Source organism: Anolis sagrei, chromosome 5, assembly GCF_037176765.1.
Source record: "Anolis sagrei isolate rAnoSag1 chromosome 5, rAnoSag1.mat, whole genome shotgun sequence".
In the NCBI taxonomy this organism is placed as follows: Eukaryota; Metazoa; Chordata; class Lepidosauria; order Squamata; family Dactyloidae; genus Anolis; species Anolis sagrei.
In genome coordinates this window covers 14,425,256-14,450,852 of record NC_090025.1, presented here as the reverse complement: position 1 = coordinate 14,450,852, position 25,597 = coordinate 14,425,256, and the positions used below count along the sequence as shown (strand labels likewise).

At 41.1% G+C, this 25,597-nt stretch overlaps 1 protein-coding gene across 1 annotated transcript in view; it reads left to right on the top strand.

Annotated features, from left to right (window-relative positions):
- The first annotated feature begins 7,803 nt into the window (after positions 1 to 7,803).
- The window catches only part of CCNI (cyclin I), an 87,446-nt gene continuing 69,652 nt past the window's right edge, over positions 7,804 to 25,597 (top strand). The window contains exon 1 of the mRNA XM_060779364.2: positions 7,804 to 8,393. The gene's annotated coding sequence lies outside the window, so the exon portion shown is untranslated. The remainder of the gene's footprint in view (positions 8,394 to 25,597) is intronic.

Sequence of the window (25,597 nt, the reverse complement as noted above, 5' to 3'; positions counted from 1 at the left end):
TTGTATATTGCTCAGAAACTGTGTGCAAGGACAAAGTTGCATCCCTGACTTTGAATGCAGAGTGTTGATTCATCACAGATTAAAGCTGTTTCTTTGTTTGTCATGACCTGTCTTCCATTTAAATTGGCTGAGTATTTCTGCCAATACTTCAATTGCACCTTGCTTCTCTTTGATTTCACTCAGGCGCCTGGCCAGGCAAGCATGAGTCATGTTTCACTGATAACTCATTATGGTTTGCTAATGCAGAAGATGAAACCATTGCTAGCCTCCCTTCTGCAACTGCTGGGTCTGGACAAAGAGCAAAGGAGGTTGCACAATTCTGGGCCATTCCTAGGATGCTCAACTTCTGCAAAACACTCCTGTGTAGTAAATTGCATTATGATTAAATATAAGGTTGGGCAGGCCTAAATATTGTATGAAGCATCTCTAAGAAGGAGGCTCTCCAGGAATAGACATAAACATCTCAGTCATTTTAAAAGCAGGTGCGTTTGTCATTTTCAGGAATACTTGTGGGCATTTCTTCTGCCGGTTTCATCATCATACATGCTCACCTCCTACTGCAAATAACTATGCAAATAACTATAGGTGCAGGGCTCAAGGTGATGGAATCATGGGAGTGGTAGTTTTATAAGGAATTTATCCTTTTCTACCAAAGAGTGCTGGCACGTCACGAAACTATAAATCCCAGAATTCCACAGCACTGAGCCATGGCAGTAAAAGGAGTTTCAAATCATATTATACGAGAGTTATCCAGAAAGTGAGATTACAAGGCACATAGCTCTCATGGGGAATTTTCTCAGGGGAAGTTGGTATCACTGCCATGTAACAGGAAGCAAGCAAAAGTGAACGAGCAGTGCCAATCATCAGTAGCTCAGTGACTGGTGTTGTGGTGAAGGTTAGAGATGAGCATCCTCATTCCGTTTCCCTCCAAGTGCCAAGTTTGCGCTGTAATATGCTACCTAAATGCTAAAAGCATGAACGCCGCTGCAATTCATCGCAAATTCATTTCAGTTTATGGAGAGGACGTAATGTCATGACAGCATGTGACAAAATGGGTAAGGAATATATTGCGAGACCATGAAGAAACTTCACAGAGATATCCAAAACAAACACCTTGGGATGCTGACAGCAGGAGTCTGTGTCCTTCATGACAATGCACATCCGCACACCGCTCATGCAACACAAGAGTTGTTGACTTCATTTGGTTGGGATATTTTAAGCCACCCCTCACACAGCTCAGATCTCCCATCCAGTGACAATCATCTGTTTGCTAAATTGAAGGAACACTTGGGTGGAAAACACTTTTCCGACAATGCGGAGATGAAAATCGAAGAGACAAACTGGCAGATAAAGGTGGAGAGAAACTCCTATAACACAGGCATTAAAAATCTGTCCCATGGATGACAAAATACATTGAACTGAATGGTGACTATGTAGAACAATAATGCAATACCTATGCTAAGGTAAAGATAAAGTCTAGTCATATCTGACTCTGAGGGGTGGTGCTCATCTCCATTTCTAAGCTGAAGAGATGGGCATCGTCCGTAGACACCTCCAAGGTCATGTGGCCAGCATGACTGAATGGAGTGCCATTACCTTCCCACGGTACCTATTGATCTACTCACATTTGCATGTTTTTGAACTGCTAGGCTGGCAGAGTTGGGGCTAACAGCGGGAGCTCAACCTGCTCCCTGAATTTGAACTGCCAACCTTTCAGTCAGCAAGTTCAGCAGCTCAGCAGTTTAACCCAATGCACCATCGAGGGTCCCTTCCCTATGCTATAATCCATGTAAATTTTATTCAAATATATTCATTCTTTGTAATTTAAAAAATCTTGTAACCTTACTTTCCGGATAACCCTCACATGTACTGTGTAGACACACACTATATTATATGTAAGAATTACTTTTGGTCTGTAATGTCAAAGAAGTAGTCATGCATGTCTGCTTTAGTACCAAAAGGGGATGTCAAAAAAAATACTCTTGTGACACCTGTCAATCAGATGAGGGTATTTCAGTATAATACTGTATATACTCGAGTATAAGCCTAGTTTTTCAATCCTTTTTTTAGACTGAAAAAGTCTCCCCTGGCTTATACTCGAGTCAAGGTTATTTATTATTTTACTTTTTTGTTGTTATTATTATTGTTGTTGTTTTACTTTATTAATGTTGTTATTACATTTATTATTTTACTCTATTTATTATTGTTATTGTTACATTTATTATTTTTCTCTATTATTGCTACATTTATTATTATTACTATTATTTTTATTTTACTCTATTTATTGTTATTGGAAGGACATGTAAGCATGTTTACATTGAAGAAAATTAGAATAATGGTTGAATTAGAGTTGGACAGTCTTATTTTGAATTACAATTTTATGTAAATATTCAAAAACATTTAACCAACGAATGCCTTGATATTATTTTGAAATTGACCCGTAAATGGTGCATTTCCCACCCTCGGCTTATATTCGAGTCAATCCATTTACCAGTTTTTTTGTGGTAAAATTAAATGCCTCGGCTTATATTCGGGTCGGCTTATACTCGAGTATATACAGTACGTAATAACTAAGTGTGCATATGTGAGTACAATGAGTAAAAGGTATTCCAGATAAAGGATGCTCAATCTGCACTGAAATTTCTCAGTTGTTGTTTTGCAAGGTCTTAAGCCTTCTTTGCCAGAGAGCTGGTGCCATGATTCCATTGCATTGGGTGATGGAATAATGGAAGTTAAAGCTGTGTCAGACTGCATTAATGGCACAGTGCAGATGCACAGGTAGACTCACTGAATCATGGGTATTTATATAAGTGTTGACATACTAGTCAGGAATTGATTTACTGGGCCTGCTTTGGTTAAAGAGGATCGAAGCATCTCACAGGAATATAGTCAAATTATTCACCATTATGCTGCCCATGAGTCTGACAGCAATGCAGCTTTGTCATTTCCCTTCCCTTTCACATCCCATTTCTGCCAGCAGCAGCATCAGTGCATGCGCACTGAGCTCTTCTTTGAACTGGGAGCAGGAAGGGAGATGAAGGGCTGAAACATGTCGCAGCATGCAGCTGCCTGCTATTTATATCTGATCCTTCCGCTCAGGCTTGAATGCACAAACAAGTCCCTTTGCAATACTGCTCAGAATGAGACTGGGGTGAAAGAGTCTGCAAACTCTCTCTGTCATCCTTTGAAATCTCTATTACCAATCCAACAGATAAGCCGCCAATCAGGCAGCACTGATTTATTTGTATTTGGCTTGTCAACATCAGCATTGCAAAATTTTGCCCTACTTTTTGCCTTTGTAAAACAACTTTTTGGTCAGAACTTGGATAAGTTACCTTCTTGGACTGCAGCTCCCAGAATACTGCTGACATTATGTTCAGTGAAAGAAATACTGGCTGGCTGGTACTGGAAGCTGCAGTCCAAGAAAGTAACTTTTCCAAACTCTATTTTTTAAATTTAGCCATCAATTCATACTTTAAAAAGCATCAGTTCTAGGGTCATCTAAATAATGAATATGCTTACAAGTTGAATTAATGTTGAACTCTAGGAACAAGAATGTATAATTACTTATTTAGGCGATCCCTTGTTGTCCAAGTATGATGGCCTTCCAAGTGTAGTGTCTTGGCGGTGGATTTGTAGGTGACTGTGGAGCCCTATTCTTGATCCGCATGATCTTCCACAGTGAGGACATAAATTTCCAGTTGGAAGGCAGTCCCGGTCAGGGTTGGCTTGATGCCCCTTCCTCTTGGTACGTTTCTCCCTTTCGCTCTCCATTCCTTGGGAAGTCTCCATACCTTGGGAAGTCTGACTTGGCCACGGTAGTCCACGCTCTGGTTACATCCCGCATAGATTACTGCAACGCGCTCTACGTGGGGTTGCCTTTGAAGACGGCCCAGAAGCTTCAAATGGTCCAGCATGCGGCAGCCAGGTTGCTAACAGGAGTGGGGCTCAGGGAGCACACAACTTCTCTGCTGCATCAGCTCCACTGGCTGCCAGTTTGCTACCAGGCTTAATTCAAAGTGCTGGCTTTAGCCTATAAAGCCCTAAACAGTTCCGGCCCAGCCTACCTATCCGAACGCATCTCTTCCTACGAACCCTCCAGGAAGTTAAGATCATCTGAGGAGGCCCTGCTCTCGATCCTGTCTGCTTCGCAAGCACGCTTGGCGGGGACGAGGGACAGGGCCTTCTCTGTGGTGGCCCCTCAGCTGTGGAACTCCCTGCCTAGGGAGAGAGTAAAAACCTGGCTCTTCGAGCAAGCATTCGGAACCCTGGAATAGATAGTCAAACTTGAGATGGAGAATGTCCCGGGAACGGCCAAGACGATGAAACGGATGAGGATTGGAATGAGAGGATATAGCTCTTTTAAATGCACTTAATTGTTTTTGCTTTTGTATTGTATTGATGGCATCGAATTGTGCCGATATGTAGACCGTCCTGAGTCACCTGCGGGCTGATATGGGTGGGATATAAGTGATGCAAATAAATAAATAAATAAATAAATAAATTCATGCCTCTTCAAATTCTGCAGCACTGCTGGTCACAGCTGACCTCCAGTTAGAGTACTCAAGTGCCAGGGCTTCCCAGTTATCTCTCGGTGTCTATGCCACAGTTTTTAAGATTAACTTTAAGCCCATATTTAAATCTCTTTTCCTGTCCATCGACATTCCATTTTCCACTCTTGAATTGGGAGTACAGTAAATGCTTTAGAAGATGGTGATCGGACATTTGGACAATGTGACCAGTCCCACAAATGAAATGTAATGTTCGTTTGTGGGATTAACATAACTCAAAAACCACTGGGCAAATTGACACCAAATTTGGACACAATACACCTATCAGGCCAATGAGCGACCATCACTCATAAAAACACTTAAAAACACAGAAGAGACATAAAAAGCCAAAAGCCAAAAAAATACATTACAACGCATGCGTAAAACCACACACACACACACATATATATACGCAAACACACACATATACATATAAACACAAATATATAAAACACATTTACACAGACTGGGACACAGCAAAGCATGGCAGGGGACAGCTAGTCTATATAAATAAAAATGTAATGTTCATTTGTGGGATTAACGTAACTCATAAACCACTGGGTGAATTGACACCAAATTTGGACAGCAGACACCTAACAACCCAATGTATGTCCTTCATTAAAAAAATTGATTTTGTAATTTGGGAGTTGTAGTTGCTGGGATGTATAGTTCACCTACAATCAAAGAGCATTCTGAACCCAACCAACGATGGAATTGAACCAAACTTGGCACACATTTCTCCCATGACGAACAGAAAATACTCCTTTGGTTTTGGAGTTGTAGTTCACCTACATCCAGATATCACTGTGGACTCAAACAATGATGGATCTGGACCAAACTCTACACAAATACTCAATATGCCCAAATCTGAACACTGGTGGAGTTTGGGAAAAATAGAATCTTGACATTTGGGAGTTGTAGTTGCTGGGATTTATAGTTCATCTACAATCAAAGTGCCTTCTGAACCCCACTAACCATAGAATTGGGCCAAACCTCCCACACAGAACCCCCATGTGGGCCACAGCAACGCATGGCAGGGGACGGCTAGTCCAGGGGTCCACAAACTTTTTAAACAGAGGGCCAAGTCACAGTGCCTCAAACTTTTGGATGGCCAGATTATAATTTGGAAAAAAACCATGAATGAATTCCTATGCACACTGCACATATCTTATTTGTAGTGCAAAAAAAAAAAAACACTTAAAAACAATACAATAATTAAAATGAAGAACAATTTTAACAAATATAAACTTATTAGTATTTTAATGGGAAGTGTGGACCTGCTTTTGGATGATGTGATAGGATTGTTGTTATTGTGTGCTTTCAAGTCGTTTCAGACTTAGGTTGAGCGAGGGCCAGGTAAATGACCTTGGAGGGCCATATCCGCCCCCCGGGCCTTAGTTTGAAGACCCTGGGCTAGTTTATATAAATAAAAATGTAATGTTCATTTGTGGGATTAACATAACTCATAAACCACTGGGTGAATTGACACCAAATTTGGACACAATACACCTATCAGGCTAACAAAGTGACCATCTCTCATAAAAAATTGAAAAACACAGTGGAAGAGACTTTAAAAGCAAAAAACAAAAACTTTACACGCACAAAACAATATATTTACACATATACAACAATATATATACACACACACATATATATATATTTATCGTGTCATACGCAACCAGAACATTGTATTACATTTCTAACAGAACAAAACAAACAAACAGGTAAAAAAAAACCAAAAAAAACCCACAAATTTTGCAAACTTGGTAGTTGATTAAATGTCCTTTGACCAGTATCTGGCCACTTGGAGTGCCTCTGGTGTTGCCCCAAGGAGGTCCTCCATCATGCATGTGGCAGGGCTCAGGTTGCATTGCAGCAGGTGGTCAGTGGTTTGCTCTTCTCCACACTCGCATGTCGTGGATTCCACTTTGTAGCCCCATTTCTTGAGGTTGGCTCTGCATCTCGTGGTGCCAGAGAGCAGTCTGTTCAGCGCCTTCCAAGTCACCCAGTCTTCTGTATGCCCAGGGGGGAGTCTCTCATCTGGTATCACCCACGGGTTGAGGTGCTGGGTTTGAGCCTGCCACTTTTGAACTCTCACTTGCTGAGGTGTTCCAGCGAGTGTCTCTGTAGATCTAAGAAAACTATGTCTGGATTTAAGTTGTTGACGTGCTGGCTGATACCCAAACAAGGGATGAGCTGGAGATGTCACTGCCTTGGTCCTTTCACTATTGGCTGCTACTTCCCGGCGGATGTCAGGTGGTGCAATACTGGATAAGCAGTGTAATTTCTCCAGTGGTGTAGGGCACACACACCCTGTGATAATGCGGCATGTCTCATTAAGAGCCATATCCAGTGTTTTAGTGTGGTGAGATGTGTTCCACACTGGGCATGCGTACTCAGCAGCAGAGTAGCATAGTGCAAGGGCAGATGTCTTCACTGTATCTGGTTGTGATCCCCAGGTTGTGCCAGTCAGCTTTCGTATGATATTGTTTCTAGCACCCACTTTTTGTTTGATGTTCAGGCAGTGCTTCTTGTAGGTCAGAGAACGGTCCAGAGTGACTCCCAGGTATTTGGGTGTATTGCAATGCTCCAGTGGGATTCCTTCCCAGGTAATAATCCTCAGAGCTTGGGATGCTTGTCTGTTCTTAAGGTGAAAGGCACATGTCTGTGTTTTAGATGGATTAGGGATCAGTTGGTTTTCCCTGTAATAGGCAGTAAGAGCACCTAGAGCTTTGGAGAGCTTCTGTTCAACCATCTCAAAGCTCCCTGCTTGAGCGGTAATGGCATGATCATCAGCATAGATGAAACTCTCTGTCCCTTCTGGCAGTGGCTGGTCATTTGTGTAGATGTTGCACAAATATATATATACATATATTCACACAGAAAACACATATACACAGACTGGTCAGCAGCAACACGTAGCAGGGGACGGCTAGTAAATAATAAATAAAAACACCTGGAGAGCCAAAGATTGGGATAATAAGTGGTGCGCAACCTGTGACATCTATTTCCCTCTCTCCAAATGCAACCCACACAGCTGCCTTTGGATTGGAGGACTCCCCAGACCCCTAGGCTTCTTATTCCTGCTGTGGAGATCCGTGCTCCCCCTTGAAGACCCCCAACTCTTCATAAAACAGAGGTCCCCCCATCTCTGCCCATGCGCCTTGGCTGCTGCGCCTCCTTTTACGCACAGAAGGCTTTGGAGGAGAAGGAGGAGGAGAAAGGCGAGGCGCCTCCTCCACCTCTTCCTCCTCCTCCTCCAGCCTCTTTTCCTCCCCCCACCCCAGCGGCTGGCTCTCCGCTTGGCCCTCCATCTCTTGTTTTCCTTTCTCCTCCCCCTTTCCCCTTCCCTCCTTTTTTTCTCTCTTCCTTTCCCCCCTTTTGCATTGGAACCTTCTTTCCCTCCTTCCCTCCCCTTTCCCTCTCCAAGGCGCTTTTGTTTCAGCCCGGGACGCCAAAGAGAGAGTGAGAAAGAGAGAGACTGGGCCGGCTTCTCCCTCTTTCTCTCCCTCCAACTCTCCCCTTGGGCTAGCAGGACCCCTTCGCCGGCCTTTGCCCTTCTTTGCCTCCCTCTCCCCCCAACTCAGAAGCCCCCCCACATGGAGACATGAGCGTTGAAGCCCAGGGAGCAGCAGGAACAACAACAACCACAGCAGCAGAAGCAGCCGCTTTGTCAGCTTCCCCGGCCGCCTGACATGGAACCAGCCGGCAACTGAACAAAGAAAGAAGAGCCACCAGCCCAAGCTTCACTTGCCACTGGGGAAAAAAGGCCACCATGGGCTTCTAAGGGACCCCCCAATGCTGGCCCGTTGCGGCGGGGATTTGGAGAGCTTTGCAGGGGAGGTGAGTCAAGGCACAAGGCTATCCATCTATCTGGAGATCTTCAGGGTGTCTCCAAAATGCAATGCACCCTTTTTGACCCCTTTTTGCCATTCTGGAGTTGTATATATAATTTTGCAGGATTTGGGGAACTTTGCAGGGGAGGTGAGTCAAGGCACAGGGCTATCAATCTATTTGAAGATCTTGAGAGTGTCTCCACAAGGCTATCCATCTATTTGGAGACCTATCTTCAGAGTATCTCCAAAATGCAATGCACCCTTCTTGACCCCTTTTTGCCATTCTGGATCTGTATATATAATTTTGCAGGATTTGGGGAACTTTGCAGGGGAGGTGAGTCAAGGCATAGGGATATCAATCTATTTGAAAACCTTCAAAGTGTCTCCAAAATGCAATGCACCCTTCTTGACCCCTTTTTGCCATTCTGGATCTGTATATATAATTTTGCAGGATTTGGGGAACTTTGCAGGGGAGGTGAGTCAATGCACAGGGCTATCAATCTATTTGAAGGCCTTCAGAGTGTCTCCAAAATGCAATGCACCCTTCTTGACCCCTTTTTGGCATTCTGAATCTGTATATATAATTTTACAGGATTTGGAGAGTTTTGCAGGGGAGGTGAGTCAATGTACAGGGCTCTCAATCTATTTGAAGGCCTTCAGAGTATCTCCAAAATGCAATGCACCCTTCTTGACCCCCTTTTGCCATTCTGGCTCTGCATATTTTTGCAACTCTTCTCCCTTCCTTTTCCCCATTCAAGATACCCCCAAATAGTAGGAAAGTGCCTCTAAAAATTGCAATAGAAACTTTTAAAGGGTGTTTGGCAAATCTGTGTTTGCACTGGATGCTCCTTGGAAGCCATTCCATAAATTTGCAATTTAAGATGTGACTTCTCTACTTTCCAAAGTGCCTTGGATTCAGAGTGGAAGGCCTTACATAAAACTGGAATGGAAGATACTTGTGTTTGCAAAGTCAAGGAGCACATTGGGAAGTGTTGGAGGCCCTTCCATAAAACTGGGATTTGAGATGGAATTGGGAACTTTGCTTGCAAAGGCAATGAGTGCATTGGAAGCACAATAGAAGGTCCTTCATAAACCAGGGATTTAAGGTGGAATTGGGAACTCTGCTTGCAAAGATAATGAATTTATTGGAAGCACAATAGAAGGCCTTCCATAAAACTGGGATTTAAGGTGGAATTGGGAACTCTACTTGCAAAGGAAATTAGTTTATTGGAAGCACAATAGAAGGCCCTCCATAAACCTGGGATTTAAGGTGGAATTGGGAACTTTGCTTGCAAAGACAATGGATGTATTGGATGTGCATTAAAAGGCCCTCCACAAAACTGGGATTTAAGATGGAATTGAGAACTCTGCTTGCAAAGACAAGGAATTTATTGGAAATAAAATAGAAGGCCTTCCATAAAACTGGGATTTAAGGTGGAATTGGGAACTGCCTGCAAAGGATACGCATTAGAAGCCCCCTCCCCATAAAACTGGGATTTAAGATGGAATTGGGAACTCAGTGCTTGCAAAGGCTTGCAGTGCATTGGATGTGTATTTGAACCCCCTCCATAAAATTCTAATGTATGGTGGAATTGAACTGAAATGTCTGATTAGATCATTGTTATGGCCGTTTGTTCTCCAGGGTACTTAATATTCAGTTGGTCGCCATAACTACGCATAGTTGTGAAAGTGGGTGTGCGTTGGTTGGCGACACCATGGGTAGACAAATACTGTATATATATTTTGCTCCATGTAGGGCCTTCTTTTCCAACTGGGAATATTTCTTGCATGCTTATATTGCTTTTGTTCCATATACAGATACACACAGATACACACATACACATATTTCTTTGTGTTCTATTTGACTGGCAGATACATCATTTAAAAGGAAAATAAAATAATCATTGGTTTGCTGTGAATTTTCCGGGCTGTATGGCCATGTTTCTGGCCTTACAACCCAGAAAACTCACAGCAACCCAGTGATTCCAGCCATGCAATTCTTTGACAACACATAAAATAAATCATGTCTGTGTGGAAAGGATTTCTCCCCCTCTGTGGCTTGTTACAGACCAGGTTTTCTGCAAGTGAGAATTTGGCATGCAATGGAATCCTAGCCGAACTCTTTTGCAAATAAATAGTCAATCCTGGCACTTTGGGCAAATCAAGATTTTTCTTGTCTGCAGGTATTTAATTGTTGTCAGTACGTCTGTTGGTCCACTCAGACCTGTAGTTTTCCTACGCCTCTTTGTGTGATGTAGGCCACAACTGGTGTAAGCAACCAGCAATCCAGATCACCTGGTTTAGATTCTTTCTAAACCAGATTCTTCTAAACCAGGAATTCACCTCCTTTGTCAGTTTCCATTTTTTCCTCCCTGCAAGGACCTATCCACAAATGTAATTCCAACCTGTGCTATCAAAAGAATTTAGTTTGGGTGCCCTTTAAGATGGAGGTGGTGCTAAAAAGACAACCCATGTTGTTGTTGTTATTTACATACTGCATGCTTTGCCCTTTTAGCATACTGTTTTGCATTGCTGCCTCCGTATCAACCCTGTGTGCAATTTGCACCATACTGTGTGCAGTATGGTGAAATTTTTTTCAATTGCACAGTGTATGTGTTATGAGTTTGGTTTGCATGTATAAAACTATGAGAACTCAGAAAATAGTGCAGTGTGATAACAGATTTGGAATATGTGCAATGATTACAGAACGTCTTTGGACTACGATTATGGATGGCGTGATTTATATCGAATGCAATGTTTTTAGTGTTTTAAATGTTTAACATATTAATTTAATTTCAACTTTACTGGAATTGTATGTATATAGGCATTGAATATATGTAAATTGCCTTGAGTCCCCTTCGGGGTAGAGAAAGGCAAGGTATAAATAGGGTAAATAAATAAGAAAACAACCAATATTTTAAGAATGCATTTGCATGTATTCCTACATGAGAGAGAACCCTATTGAACTCCATAGGCTTTGCTTTCAGTTGCAATATGAGGATTGGGCCTGCTTTTATTGGGCTGTGATTTATCCCTCTCCCCAATATGTCGTTTTGATCATGTTTAGTAGTGCTCTCACTGGAAACCGCAAATGTCATTTCTGCGTAGAATCCGTTATGGAAGGCCCTGTTTCCTTTGTATTTGCATTTTTTTGAAACCTTCGTGGATTTTGCTGCAGAGGAACAATTAAATTATTCTAGTTGTGTGTTTTTTTAAGTGTCTGTACACCACCTGATTCTAGGTTTTTGTGTATGTGTGTGTCTAGTTTCTGTTTCAGCTTGGCGTTTGTTTACGAACAGAACAGCAGCCCGCTGCTTTTGTCTGTTGGTTACGTCATAGTAGCTGACGGAGGGCTTTCCAACATCTCTTCCTCGCCTAGGAAATGTTGTTTGGGTTCTGCCAATGCCAGCTGCTGCATGTGCCCTGGCATCGATCGAAGGCTACAGGGAACTGTCCCGTGGCCCCTTCTCTGCCCACCCCAAATCTTTTTGCAGTCCCAGGAGAAATAAGTCTTTATTGGGCCAATGCAAAAGGCACAACATTCTCCATATGAGATAACATTTCTTTCTGTTTGGCCTTATAGAGGCATTGCTGCAGTATGATGGCCTTTGCAATCTGCCTCAACACAATATTTATAGAAGACTAGCCGTCCCCTGCCATGCGTTGCTGTGGCCCACATGGGGGTTCTGTGTGGGAGGTTTGGCCCAATTCTATTGTTGGTGGGGTTCAGAATGCTCTGTGATTGTAGGTGAACTATAAATCCCAGCAACTACAACTCCCAAATGTCAAGATTCTGTTTTCCCCAAACTCCACCAGTGTTCACATTTGGGCATACTGAGTATTCTTGTAGAGTTTGGTCCAGATTCATCATAGTTTGAGTCCACAGTGATCTCTGGATGTAGGTGAATTACAACTCCCAAACACAAGGTCAATGCCCACCAAACACTTCCAGTATTTTCTGTTGGTCATGGGAGTTCTATGTGCCAAGTTTGGTTCAATGCCATCGTTGGTGGGGTTCAGAATGCTCTTTGGTTGTAGGTGAACTATAAATCCCAGCAACTACAACTCCCAAATGACAAAATCAATTTTTTTTGAGTGAAGGACATACATTGGGCTGTTAGGTGTCTTGTGTCCAAATTTGGTGTCAATTTGTCCAGTGGTTTTTGAGTTCTGTTAATCCCACAAACGAACATTACATTTTTATTTATATAGATCGATAACATAGTATTTTCAAGGAAATTATAGTTTTAAAGCAGTGGTTCTCAACCTTTCTAATGCCGCGAACCTGCAATACAGTTCCCCATGTTGTGGTGACCCCCAACCATAAAATTATTTTCGTTACTACTTCATAACTGTCATTTTGCTACTGTTAATGAATCCCAATGCAAATCTCTGATATGCTGGATGCATTTTTTTGTCATTTGGGAGTTGTGGTTACTGGGATTTATAGTTCACCTACAATCAAAGAGCATTCTGCACTCCACCAACTTGGCACACAGAACTCCCATGACCAATAGAAAATACTGGAAAAGTTTGGTGGGCATTGGCCTTGGGTTTTGGAGTTGTAGTTCACCTACATCCAGAGAGGACTGTGAGCTCATACAATGATGGATCTAGATCAGTGGTTCTCAACCTGGGGTCCCCAGATGTTTTTGGCCTACAATTCTCAGAAATCCTAACAGCTGGTAAACTGGCTGGGATTTCTGGGAGTTGTAGGTCAAAAACATCTGGGGAGCCAAGGTTGAGAAGCACTGGTGTAGACCAAAGTTGGCATGAATCCTCAATAGGCCCAAATGTGAACACTGTTAGAGTTTGGGGAAAATAGACCTTGACATTTGGGAGTTGTAGTTGGTGGGATTTATAGTTCACCTACAACCATAGAGCATTCTGAACTCCACCAACAATGGAAGTGAACCAAGCTTGGTGCACAGAACTCCCATGACCAACAGAAAATACTGGAAGGGTCTGGTGGGACCTTGTGTTTTGGAGTTGTAGTTCACCTACATCCAGAGACCACTGTGGGCTCAAACAACGATGGATCTGGACCAAACTTGGCACAGATTCTCAATATGCCCAAATGTGAACACTGGTGGAGTTTGGGGAAAACAGACTTTGACATTTGGGAGTTGTAGTTGCTGGGACTTATAGTTCATAGAATCAAAGAGTTGGAAGAGACCTCATGGGCCATCCAGTCCAACCCCCTGCCAAGAAGCAGGAATATTGCATTCAAATCACCCCTGACAGATGACCATCCAGCCTCTGTTTCAAAGCTTCCAAAGAAGGCGCCTCCACCACACTCTGGGGCAGAGAGTTCCACTGCTGAACAGGTCTCACAGTCAGGAAGTTCTTTCTCATGTTCAGATGGAATCTCCTCTCTTGTAGTTCACCTACAATCAAAGAGCATTCTGAACCCCACAAATTACAGAATTGGGTCAAACTTCCCTCACAGAACCCCTATGATCAATAGAAAATGCTGTGCTTTCTGATGGTCTTTGGCGACCCCTCCAACACTCCCCCGCAATCCCCCCCCCCCGGGCGTTTGACCCCCAGGTTGAGAAACACTGTTTTAAAACCTTTCTCGTGTTATTTTACGTTTGGAAGCTGTAGTTTTAGCATCATTGCAGTAAGATATCAGTGGTGTTTTTCTGGTGCGGCAACTTGGGACAGTGCGGTTGCAGAAGAGTTTTGTGTCAATCAGATGTTGTCATAGAGGGGTGTGTTGCGGGGCAGGGCTTGGGAGTGACTCCCTTTGGCTGTGTCTCCATGCCAATAGGATTAGAGATCTACCTTTGTTGGTGTATTGCAACCATGTAGGACAAGCAAATACTAACTAAAAAAAGGAAGCCTTGAGTGGCCAGACCAGTGGCCTAAACCGATGGTTATTTATTACCATTTTTGTTATTCATTGCTATTTTTGTTATGTGCACGGGCGAAAAGTGAACTCCTCCTGCTTGCTAGGAGGTACCTGCAGCTTTCCACAATGGCCCATCAGTTCCCACCACGTTGTGGTGCTTCATCAGAATTAGATCTCAACCACAAGGTTTGGCCACTTGGGAAATGCTTGTAGAAAAAAATGTCACAGAGATTTAAATTTGCATTCAGAATGTTTAAAAAAAGCACAGGAGGTGATATTGTGACACAAATAATTTATCTTTCTTTGAAAAATAATTCATGCTATGTTTCTAGCCACTTTGCAGTAACTTAAAAATATTGGACTAGTTTTGGAGTATTTTCATACTTCCCAATTACAGTTGGCCATTCACTTTTGCAGATGTGTTTACTATTTTATCTCTAGGAATCTCTGGGTACCGTATATACTTGAGTATAAGCTGCGTTTTTCAGCCCCTTTTTAGGCTGAAAAGCCTCCCTGGACTTATACTCGAGTCAAAGTTATTTAACATTTTACTCTTATTATTATTATTATTATTATTATTATTATTACATTTATTATTTTACTCTATTTATTATTATTATTATTACATTCACATTATTTTTCTCTATTATTATTATTATTACATTATTATTTTACTCCATTGTTACTGTTATTATTACATTTACATTATTTTACTCTATTATTATCACATTTATTATTTTACTCTATTTATTATTATATTTATTATTTTACTCTTATGTTTATTTTACTCTATTATTATTACATTATTTACTCTTATTATGTTTATTTTTGACTATTATTATTTTTATTACATTTATTATTTTACTCTATTCATTATTATGTTTATTATTTTACTCTGTTATTGTTATTATTACATTTATTATTTTCCTTTATTATTACTGTTATTACATTTCCATTATTTTACTCTATTGCTGTTTTTATTACATTTCCATTAATTTACTCTATTATTATTTTTATTACAATTATTATTTTACTCTATTTATTATTGTTATTATTGTTATATTTATTATTTTACTATATTTACTATTATTATTACATTTACTATTTTACTCTATTTATTACTGTTGTTATTACATTTCCATTCTTTTACTCTATTACTGTTTTTATTACATTTCCATTAATCTACTCTATTATTATTTTTATTACATTTATTATTTTACTCTATTATGTTTATTATTTTTTCTCTGTTGTTATTATTACATTTATTATTTTATTTTATTATTATTACATTTCCATTATTTTACTCTATTGCTGTTTTTATTACATTTCCATTAATTTACTCTATTATTATTTTTATTACAATTATTATTTTACTCTATTTATTATTATATTTATTATTCTACTCTATTTACTATTATTATTACATTTATTATTTTACTCTGTTTATTACTGTGATTACATTTCCTTTATTTTACTCTATTATTGTTATTTTTATTACATTTATAATTTTAATCTTTATTATTATTGGAAGAATACATAAGCACGTTTACACTGAAGAAGGTTAGAATAATAGTTTAATTAGAGTTGGACACTATTATCTTAAATTACAGTTTTATATAAATATTCAAAAACGTTTAACCTATTGATGCCTCAATTAACTTAATTTCCTTTATACCTATTTTTATTTTGAAAAATACCAGGAGATGCTCCATTTCCAACCCTCGGCTTATACTTGAGTCAATACTTTTTCCCAGTTCTTTGTGGTAAAATCCGGTGCCTCGACTTATATTCAGGTCTGCTTATATTCGAGTATATATGGTATCTCAGTGTGACTATGGGTAACCCCCCATACACACACACACACACACACATACACATACATACATACATGCGCACTAGAAGCTTTGCAGATACATTTACTTCACAGAAATAAAATGATTGCAATGGATCCAACTTTCCTTGGTACACAATTTTAAGCTTTATTTAGCATGGTACACACATTTGTCAGTTTTTATTGATTTGTATGTAAGTAATGCATGAAAATATCGAATGAAAAGACTTTTCTATGGGTAAATTGTTTCCACAACAAACTTGTAGTACTGTAAAATTATTTTAATATGGCTTTTAGTAATAGTTACTGTTCTTTGTGGATATTATTTGCTCGTACATTAGCTCGATGTTCCAGTCACTCTAGCCCCTGGCCGTTACGTCCATATTACAAGTCCTTGCAAAGTAGAGATGAGCTGGTGTAAAAATCAAGCATCGACTTATGGGTCAAATAATGCTATTTATTAACATTCGAATCTGGGGAGTGGGGTGAGCTCCCATCTGTCAGCTCCAGCTTCCCATGAGAGAAGCCTCCCACAGGATGGTAAAACATCCAGGCATCCCCTAGGCATCGTTCTTGCAGATGGCCAATTCTCTCACATCAGAAACAACTTGCAGTTTCTCAAGTTGCTCCTGAGATGAATTTTTGTTTTGGTTAAGGTCCTGTTGAAGGTGAGATTTTCCATAGGCAAGGTGTATTTAGGACTTTTGCCAGTTCCTTCTTTTGAAATATGATTTTTAGTGCCTGCTACAGACTGAGTATCCCTTATCCAAAATGGAAAGCATATTTTCCAAAACCTAGAAAAATCCAAAACACTTCCCAGTATTTTGGATTTTGGTGGGTTTTGGAATATGTTTATCTATACCTGTCCATAATGGGAGATGGGACCCAAGTCTAAATGTGAAATTCACACACACATATATTCTAGCCGTCCCCTGCCACGCATTGCTGTGGCCCACATGGGGGTTCTGTGTGGGAGGTTTGGCCCAATTCTATTATTGGTGGAGTGAATGCTCTGTGATTGTAGGTGTACTATAAATCCCAGCAACTACAACTCCCAAATGTCAAGATTCTGTTTTCCCCAAACTCCATCAGTGTTAACATTTGGGCATATTGAGTATTCATGCCAAGTTTGGTCTGGATCCATCATTGTTTGAGTCAACAGAGCTCTCTGGATGTAGGTGAACTACAACTCCAAAACCAAAGGACACTGCTCACCAAACCCTTCCAGTATTTTCTGTTAGTCATGGGAGAACTGTGTGCCAAGTTTGGTTCAATTCTATCGTTGGTGGGGTTCAGAATGCTCTTTGATTGTAGGTGAACTATAAATCCCAGCAACTACAACTCCCAAATGACAAAATCAATTTTTTTGAGTGAAGGACATACATTGGGTTGTTAGGTGTCTTGTGTCCAAATTTGGTGTCAATTCGTCCAGTGGTTTATGAGTTCTGTTAATCCCACAGATGAATATTACATTTTTATTTATATAGAATATATATATATGTATGTATGTATGTAGTAAATTCATATACATATAGCCACTTTGTCTTTTTTTTGGGAGGAAAAATTAGGGTACAAATAATAACAACAGCAGCAACAAAAACAGTAATTTGAACAATACTTTAAAATATTTTTGTGCATGAAGCAAAGTTTGTGTACACTGAATCAACAGAAAGCAAAGGTGTCACCCATGTGGACAATTCCAGATTCTGGAGGATTTTGGAGTTCAGAATTCTAAATTAGAGATGTTCAACCTATGTTTGTTGGCAGTTTCCCATCCAAGTACTTACCAGGGCTGACCCTTCTTAGCCTCCAAGATCATCAGGGATCTGGCGCCTTTAGCATATTTATCTGGACGAAATCCAATAGGACTTAGTAGGGTTTGTTTCCTTTTGGCCATGGAAACTCATTGAGAATGAAAATATGGTCCGTGGCCTCACCATTACTACACCGTTGCCTCAAAGTCATGTGGCAACGAAAGCTTCTGGTCTTGTGAAACCTTCTTATAGTGCCTAGCCAACTGAGATGTTGGGAAGGGAGAGGCTAACTTGCCCAAGAAACATTACTACTACCACATCAGCTCTAGATTATTACATATGGGTTTCTGTGGGCGAGCAGATGGTGACTACTGGATGGCATAGCAGTAATGCGAGCTGATGTGGTCAATCCAATGCAATTTTCTGAATCAGCACCCCAAATAACCAAACCGAATCTAAGGTTGAGCAAAATATGATTCATAACCCTTTGGGTACTAATGTTGGAGAGTGGTCCCTAGTCAAAGTGGTCCCTGGTCCAAGTGGTCCCTAGTCAAAGTAGTTCCTCTTCAAATGGTCCCTGGTCCAAGTGGTCCCTGGTTAAAGTGGTTCCTCTTCAAATGGTCCCTGGTCCAAGTGGTCCCTAGTCAAAGTAGTTCCTCTTCAAATGGTCCCTGGTCCAAGTGGTCCCTGGTTAAAGTGGTTCCTCTTTAAATGGTCCCTGGTTAAAGTGGTTCCGCTTCAAATGGTCCCTGGTCCAAGTGGTCCTGACTCCCTGGTCCAAGTGGTCCCTGGTCAAAGTAGTTCCTCTTCAAATGGTCCCTGGTCCAAGTGGTCCTGACTCCCTGGTCCAAGTGGTCCCTGGTTAAAGTGGTTCCTCTTCAAATGGTCCCTGGTCCAAGTGGTCCTGACTCCCTGGTCCAAGTGGTCCCTGGTTAAAGTGGTTCCTCTTCAAATGGTCCCTGGTCCAAGTGGTCCCTGGTCAAAGTAGTTCCTCTTCAAATGGTCCCTGGTCCAAGTGGTCCCTGGTTAAAGTGGTTCCTCTTCAAATGGTCCCTGGTCCAAGTGGTCCCTGGTCAAAGTAGTTCCTCTTCAAATGGTCCCTGGTCCAAGTGGTCCCTGGTTAAAGTGGTTCCTCTTCAAATGGTCCCTGGTCCAAGTGGTCCTGACTCCCTGGTCCAAGTGGTCCCTGGTCAAAGTAGTTCCTCTTCAAATGGTCCCTGGTCCAAGTGGTCCTGACTCCCTGGTCCAAGTGGTCCCTGGTTAAAGTGGTTCCTCTTCAAATGGTCCCTGGTCCAAGTGGTCCTGACTCCCTGGTCCAAGTGGTCCCTGGTTAAAGTGGTTCCTCTTCAAATGGTCCCTGGTCCAAGTGGTCCTGACTCCCTAGTCCAAGTGGTCCCTGGTTAAAGTGGTTCCTCTTCAAATGGTCCCTGGTCCAGGTGGTCCTGACTCCCTAGTCCAAGTGGTCCCTGGTTAAAGTGGTTCCTCTTCAAATGGTCCTTGGTTCTGACTCCCTGGTCCAAGTGGTCCCTGGTTAAAGTGGTTCCTCTTCAAGTGGTCCCTGGTTAAAGTGGTTCCTCTTTAAATGGTCCCTGGTCCAAGTGGTTCCTGTTCAAGCATTCCCTGGTCAAGTGGTCTCTGGTCAAAGTGGTTCTTCTTCAAATGGTCCCTGGTCAAAGTGGTTCTTCTTCAAATGGTCCCTGGTCCAGTCCAATTGGTTCCTCTTCAAATGGTCCCTGGTCAAGTGGTCTCTGGTCAAAGTGGTCCCTGGTCAAAGTGGTTCTTCTTCAAATGCTCCATGGTCAAAATGATACCTGTTCAAAGTGGTCCATGGTGAAGCGGTCCCTGGTCAAGTGGTCTCTGGTCAGAGTGGTCCCTGGTCCAAAAATGGTTGGGTACCACTGCTTTAGCCCAAAGATGTTCAATCCGTAGTATAAGCTGAATAGCTTGGTTGTGTTTTGAACACCTAGTTTCATGGTTGATATTACACAAGACTTCTGAATTCTTTTTTCTCTAGCAGTTTTCAGCTCTTTCCTATTGAGGATGTTGTTGTTTTGATCCTTGCGATCTTCAGGATCTGGCTGACTATAGCACTTTTGTTTGGTTTTGAGTGGGAAATGCATCCCTGCGGGGCTTTTGCTTTTGGTGTTTTCCCCCAGCTTGTGACTGGCTGAAACATAACTCATAAGCAGTTTTAGAGAGTTAATTGCTATCCGGAGGGATTTTCTTTTAAAAAGTGAATTTTAAATATTATTGTCTTGGACAGCAACGGCCAAATGCAAGGTTTTCCTGAAGGACTGTTGCTTCCTTATTCGCCAGAAGGCTTTGAATAAGGATTAAAAAAATAATATTCCCCAGCATCAGATTTCTGAGAGCCCGAGTGACCAGATGTCTGGGATATTTCCATCCAAATGTAATCTTTCCTTGGACGTGTGTTTTCCCCCAACGGTTTTATAGAAAATACAGGGTGGGGTTGGAAGGGAAGGAATGCAAAGAGTAATGCTCCATATGTTAATGAAGAGCTTGAAAACCTTGAGGATGTATTGTCGAAGGCTTTCATGGCCGGAATCATTGGGTTGTTGTAGGTTTTCTGGGCTGTTTGGCCGTGTTCCAGAAGCATTCTCTCCTGATGTTCTGCCTGCATCTATCACAAGCATCCTCAGAGGTAGTGAGGTCTGTTGGAACTAGGAAAATGGGTTTATATATCTCTGGAAAGACCAAGACTCTTGTCTGCTAGAGCTAGGTGTGAATGTTTCAACTTACCACCTTGATTAGCATTTGATAGCCTGGAAGTGCCTGGAGCCATCTTTTGTTGAGAAGTGATTAGATGTCCCTGATTGTTTTCCCTGTGCTGTTTTGCTGTTTTAATAGATGCAGGCAAAACGTCAGGAGAGAACGCCTCTAGAACATGGCCATATAATCTGAAAAAAACCTACAACAACCCATTGTAAGATCTGTTGGAAACTAGGAAAATGGGGTTTATATATCTGAGAAATGTCCAGGGTGGGAGAAAGAACTCTTGTCTGTTGGAGCTAGGTGTGAATGTGTCAATTGGCCGCCCTGATTAGCATTTAATGGCCTGACAGTTTCAAGGTGAGGGAATTTTTTTGAGAGGTGATTAGCTGTCCCTGATCATTTCTTGTCTGGAGTTCCCCTGTATTTACGCCTTGTTCTTTATTTACTGTTATAATTTTAGAGTTTTTAAATACTGGTGGCCAAATTTTGTTCTTTTTCATGGTTTCTTCCTTTCTGTTGCAATTGTCCACATGCTTGTTGAGAATGTTTATTTAGTTGCAAACCAAAAATTTGAAATTAGGCCGGTTTGTCACGATTTCTCAGCAGAATGCCAGTTTTTACTCATTTCCCAAGAAAAAACATTTCATCAGATTTTCCTCAAAAGTTGTATTTTATTTCACAAAAAATATGGAAAAAATTCAATTTTTCCAGATTTTTTTCCCCAAGCCATCGCATCTCTAGAATGCTCCATCAGAAAGATTGTCAAAGATTTAAATTGGACTATGTGTTGGAAAACAATGTATTGTCGAAGGCTTTCATGGCCGGAATCACTGGGTTGTTGTGAGTTTTCCGGGCTGTATGGCCATGCTCTAGAAGCATTTTCTCCTGACGTTTCGCCTGCATCTATGGCAGGCATCCTCAGAGGTTGTGAGGTCTGTTGGAAATTAGGCAAGTGGGGTTTCTATATCTCTGGAACAATGTCCAGGGTGGGAGAAAGAACTCTTGTCCAACTGGCTATCTTGATTAGGATGTAATGTTGGAAAACATATTAGTTGTTTAGTCTTTGCTGACAAAATATGGTATGTTACTTTATTAAATGACAAGGCGCTAATCGTGTTCAAAAGAGTTACACAATATGAAGACACAAGAGGAATCAATGATGAAGGGCCGAGAGCAGAGTTAGGATTGAAAACAAGTTTTTTTTTTGCTTAGACAGGCTGTTGACGTCTAGCTGTGTTTTAATTAAAGGAAGCTGTTTCTTACCCTTGATTGGTTTTTAATTGTGTTTTAATCCTGTTTTACCTTTCTTTCATGTGACTTTTATTTTTAGTCATCTTGATTGCTATTTTTAAGGGCGCAAGTGAGGACAAAAAATAAAATAAGTATAAAGGCAGTTTCAAAGCAAACATTCCACATATAGTTTGCAATGCTTGAAAAATGGACTTAAGGCAGTCTTGCTCAACCTGGGGGTCGGGACCCCTGGGGGGATGCGAAGTGGTGCCAGAGGGGTTGCCAAAGACCATAAGAAAATTAAGCATTCTTCTCACGTAGTGGTTCTCCGTGAGAAGTTTGACCCAATTCTCGTTGGTGGGGTTCAGAATTCTCTTTGATTGTAGGTGAACTATAAATCCCTGCAACTACAACTCCCAAATGTCAAGGTCTATTTTCCCCAAACCCCACCATTGTTCACATTTGGACATATTGAGTATTCGTGCCAGGTGTGGTCCAGATCTATCATTGTTTGGAGTCCATCGTGCTCTCTGGATGTAGGTGAACTACAACTCCAAAAGTCAAGGTCAATGCCTACTAGACCCTTCCAGTATTTTCTGTTGGTCATGGGAGTTCTGTGTGCCAAATTTGGTTCAATGCCATTGTTGGTGGAGTTTGGAATGTTCTTTGATTGTAGGTGAACTATAAATCCCTGCAATTACAACTCCCAAATGTCACGTTTATTTTCCCCAAACTCCACCAGTGTTCACATTTGGACATATTGAGTATTTGTGCCAAGTGTGGTCCAGATCCATCATTGTTTGAGTCCACAGTGCTCTCTGGAAGTAGGTGAACTACAACTCAAGGTCAATGCCCACCAGACCCTTCCAGTATTTTCTGTTAGTCATGGAAGTTCTGTGTGCCAAGTTTAGTTCAATTCCATAATTGGTGGAGTTCAGAATGTTCTTTGATAGTAGGTGAACTATAAATCCCAGCAGCTACAGCTCCCAAATGACAAAATCAATGAAAATGAAAATCCATCCTGCATATCAGAGATTTTCATTAGGATTCGTAACAGTAGCAAAATTACAGTTATGATGTTGCAATCAGAATAATGTTATGGTTGGGGGTCACCACAACATGAGGAACTGTATTAAGGGGTTGCGGCATTAGGAAGGTTGAGAACCACTGGACTAAGGCCTCATTTACATTTCCATACAATCCAGTTACTTGAATGCATGTTAACTGCATTGAACTGGGTTATATCGCAGTGTAGACTCAAGTTCAAAGTGGTTAATATGCATCCTGGAACTGGATTATATGGCAGTGTATATCTAACTTTAGCCTCCATGCCAATGTGGTTGAATAGTTTGATTGTTAGACTACGACTTTGGGTAATAATAATAATAATAATAATAATAATAATAATAATTTTATATTATCTCCCCAGGGGGACTCAGGGCAGATTCCAACATACAAAAAGGCAAACATATAATAATAATAATAATCCTGAATAAGCCCACATATGAAAACAACATTAGAACCTAACATCAATAAATTAAACAAAAACATGATCAAATAAAAATTATATAATGACATAAAATCTGAACATAAAACATCTACAATTGATTACAGGGGCCAAGTAAGGTTCACAAAATTTTATGAGTTTGACTGTGTGGCCAGTGATGTTAGCTGGGCCAAGATAGAATGACAGAGCCCAAATACAGTGATAATTCTCGACCAGAGGTCAGGTAGTGATCTCTCATAAATTGGGACTTTGGCCCAATTTACCTGTCTGAACGGATTCTCCGCAATGAACTATCAAGGTTATTAAGATCTTCTGGAGGGGCCCTGCTCTCGGTCCCACCACCCTCGCAATCTCGTCTGGTGGTGACGAGGGACAGGGCCTTCTTGGTGGTGGCCCCTCGGCTCTGGAATTCCCTCCCACTAGAGATTAGATCTGCTCCCTCCCTCCTGACTTTTAGAAAGCTAATAAAAACCTGGCTTTGGAATATGGCATTTGATGAATATGGCACGGAAGGATGGCGATGAACGGTGACTGCATTTGACGATTTGGCTTGTGTAATGTGATGATGTATTTTACTGTATTTTATGTTTCAATGTATAATGATGATGCACTGTACTGTTTTATATTACTGTATATGAATACATGTTGTAAACCGGCCTGAGTCCCTCTTCTGAGGTTGAGAAGACCGGTATATAAAACTTCTAAATAAATAAATAAATAAATAAATAAATAAATAGTATTCCTCCTCTCTGTATGCTAATGTGCAAAAATGAGTTTTCCGCTCTTTCCTGAAGGAGAGGAGGGAGGCCATCTTTATTTCTTTTGGGAGGGGGTTCCAGAGGTGGGGAGCAATTACAGGGAAGACCCCCTCTCTCATTCCCACCATCTGTACTTGAGATGGGGGTGGGACTGAGAGCAGGCCTCCTCCGCTGACTGCAGTGCCCAGGCTGGTTTGTTGGCTGGGACAAGAGACAGGGCCTTCTCAGTGGTGGCCCCTTGACTGTGGAACACCCTGCCTAGGGATATAAGCGCGGCCCCCTCCCTCCTGACTTTTCGAAGAAAGGTGAAAACCTAGCTTTTTGAGCAGGCCTTCCCAAACACTGCATAGCTATACAAAATCATGGAACGACTTGGTGATGTAATTGAATAATGACTTGACATGGAGAGGCTTTACTCTTGCTTTGAAACTAGGACTGGGGAGCTCTGAAAAGCATGGGAACCGAAGCCGTCTGCCTGTGCACCCACGCCATTCTAAAAACAGTTGAAAACTGGGCAAAGATTGAAAACAAAAATAAATTCCAGGTTTTTCTGTGGTGTTTTTTGAGAGGTTAGAGGAGGTAAAAGAAACCATCCCTGATTTGCTAAAAGGCGGTAGTGCTTTCATTACCAAAGGTGCTTGCAGATTAGTCATACATTGTGTAAATGCCCTGCCGTATTCATTTATAGCGGTGGGCAGAGGAAATGTAAAGTAATGTCCAGATACAGAGAGGGTGTTTTAGAATGTTTTGTTTATAATCTTGTGGGTTTTTTTCTGTTGTTTTATTGTTGGAAGGATATTTCAATTGGTGACCAAAAACCAAACAGTTGCAAAGTGCTATTGGATTGATTAAAGTCCATAACCCTTTGATTTGAAAGCGCTGGAAAATATTTTTCTCTTCTCCAAACCACACAGTTTATGTTCTAAATGAAACCCTCCTTTTCTCTGTTGAAATCTGCGATGAGTTGAAAAAAACGTTTTCCAGGCCAAAGAGCGTTGTTTACAAGTCTGTTGAAATGACCTATTTTCTCCCCATTTGAACTTTGGAATTAGGGAAGAGGTGTTGTGTGCAAAGGAAGGCAATTTTCATTTTTATGGTCACATGCACTGTCACGTCCCAGCCATTTCCTCCCTTTCTGTAATCTCCACCCATCTATCTATATAAATAAAAATGTAATGTTCGTTTGTGGGATTAACATAACTCAAAAACCACTGGACGAATTGACACGAAATCTGGACACTTTACCCCTAATAGACCAAGGAGTGACCAGCACTCATTAAAAAAACCCCCCAAAAACAGCAGAAAGGACTTTAAAACCCCAAAAGGCTAAATAAAAGGAAGGAAGGAAGGAAGAGGGAGGGAGAGAGGGAAGGAAGGAGAGCAAGAAAAAAGGAAAGAGCAGGAAGAATGGAAGCAAAGAGCAAAGGAAGAAAAAAGGCAGAGAAGGAAGAAAGGAGCCAAACTTACTAGTTGACCTACATTAGCAGGTGCACATAATAATCAAGAGTATTAGGTTTTCTTTAACACACACATACATACTTGAT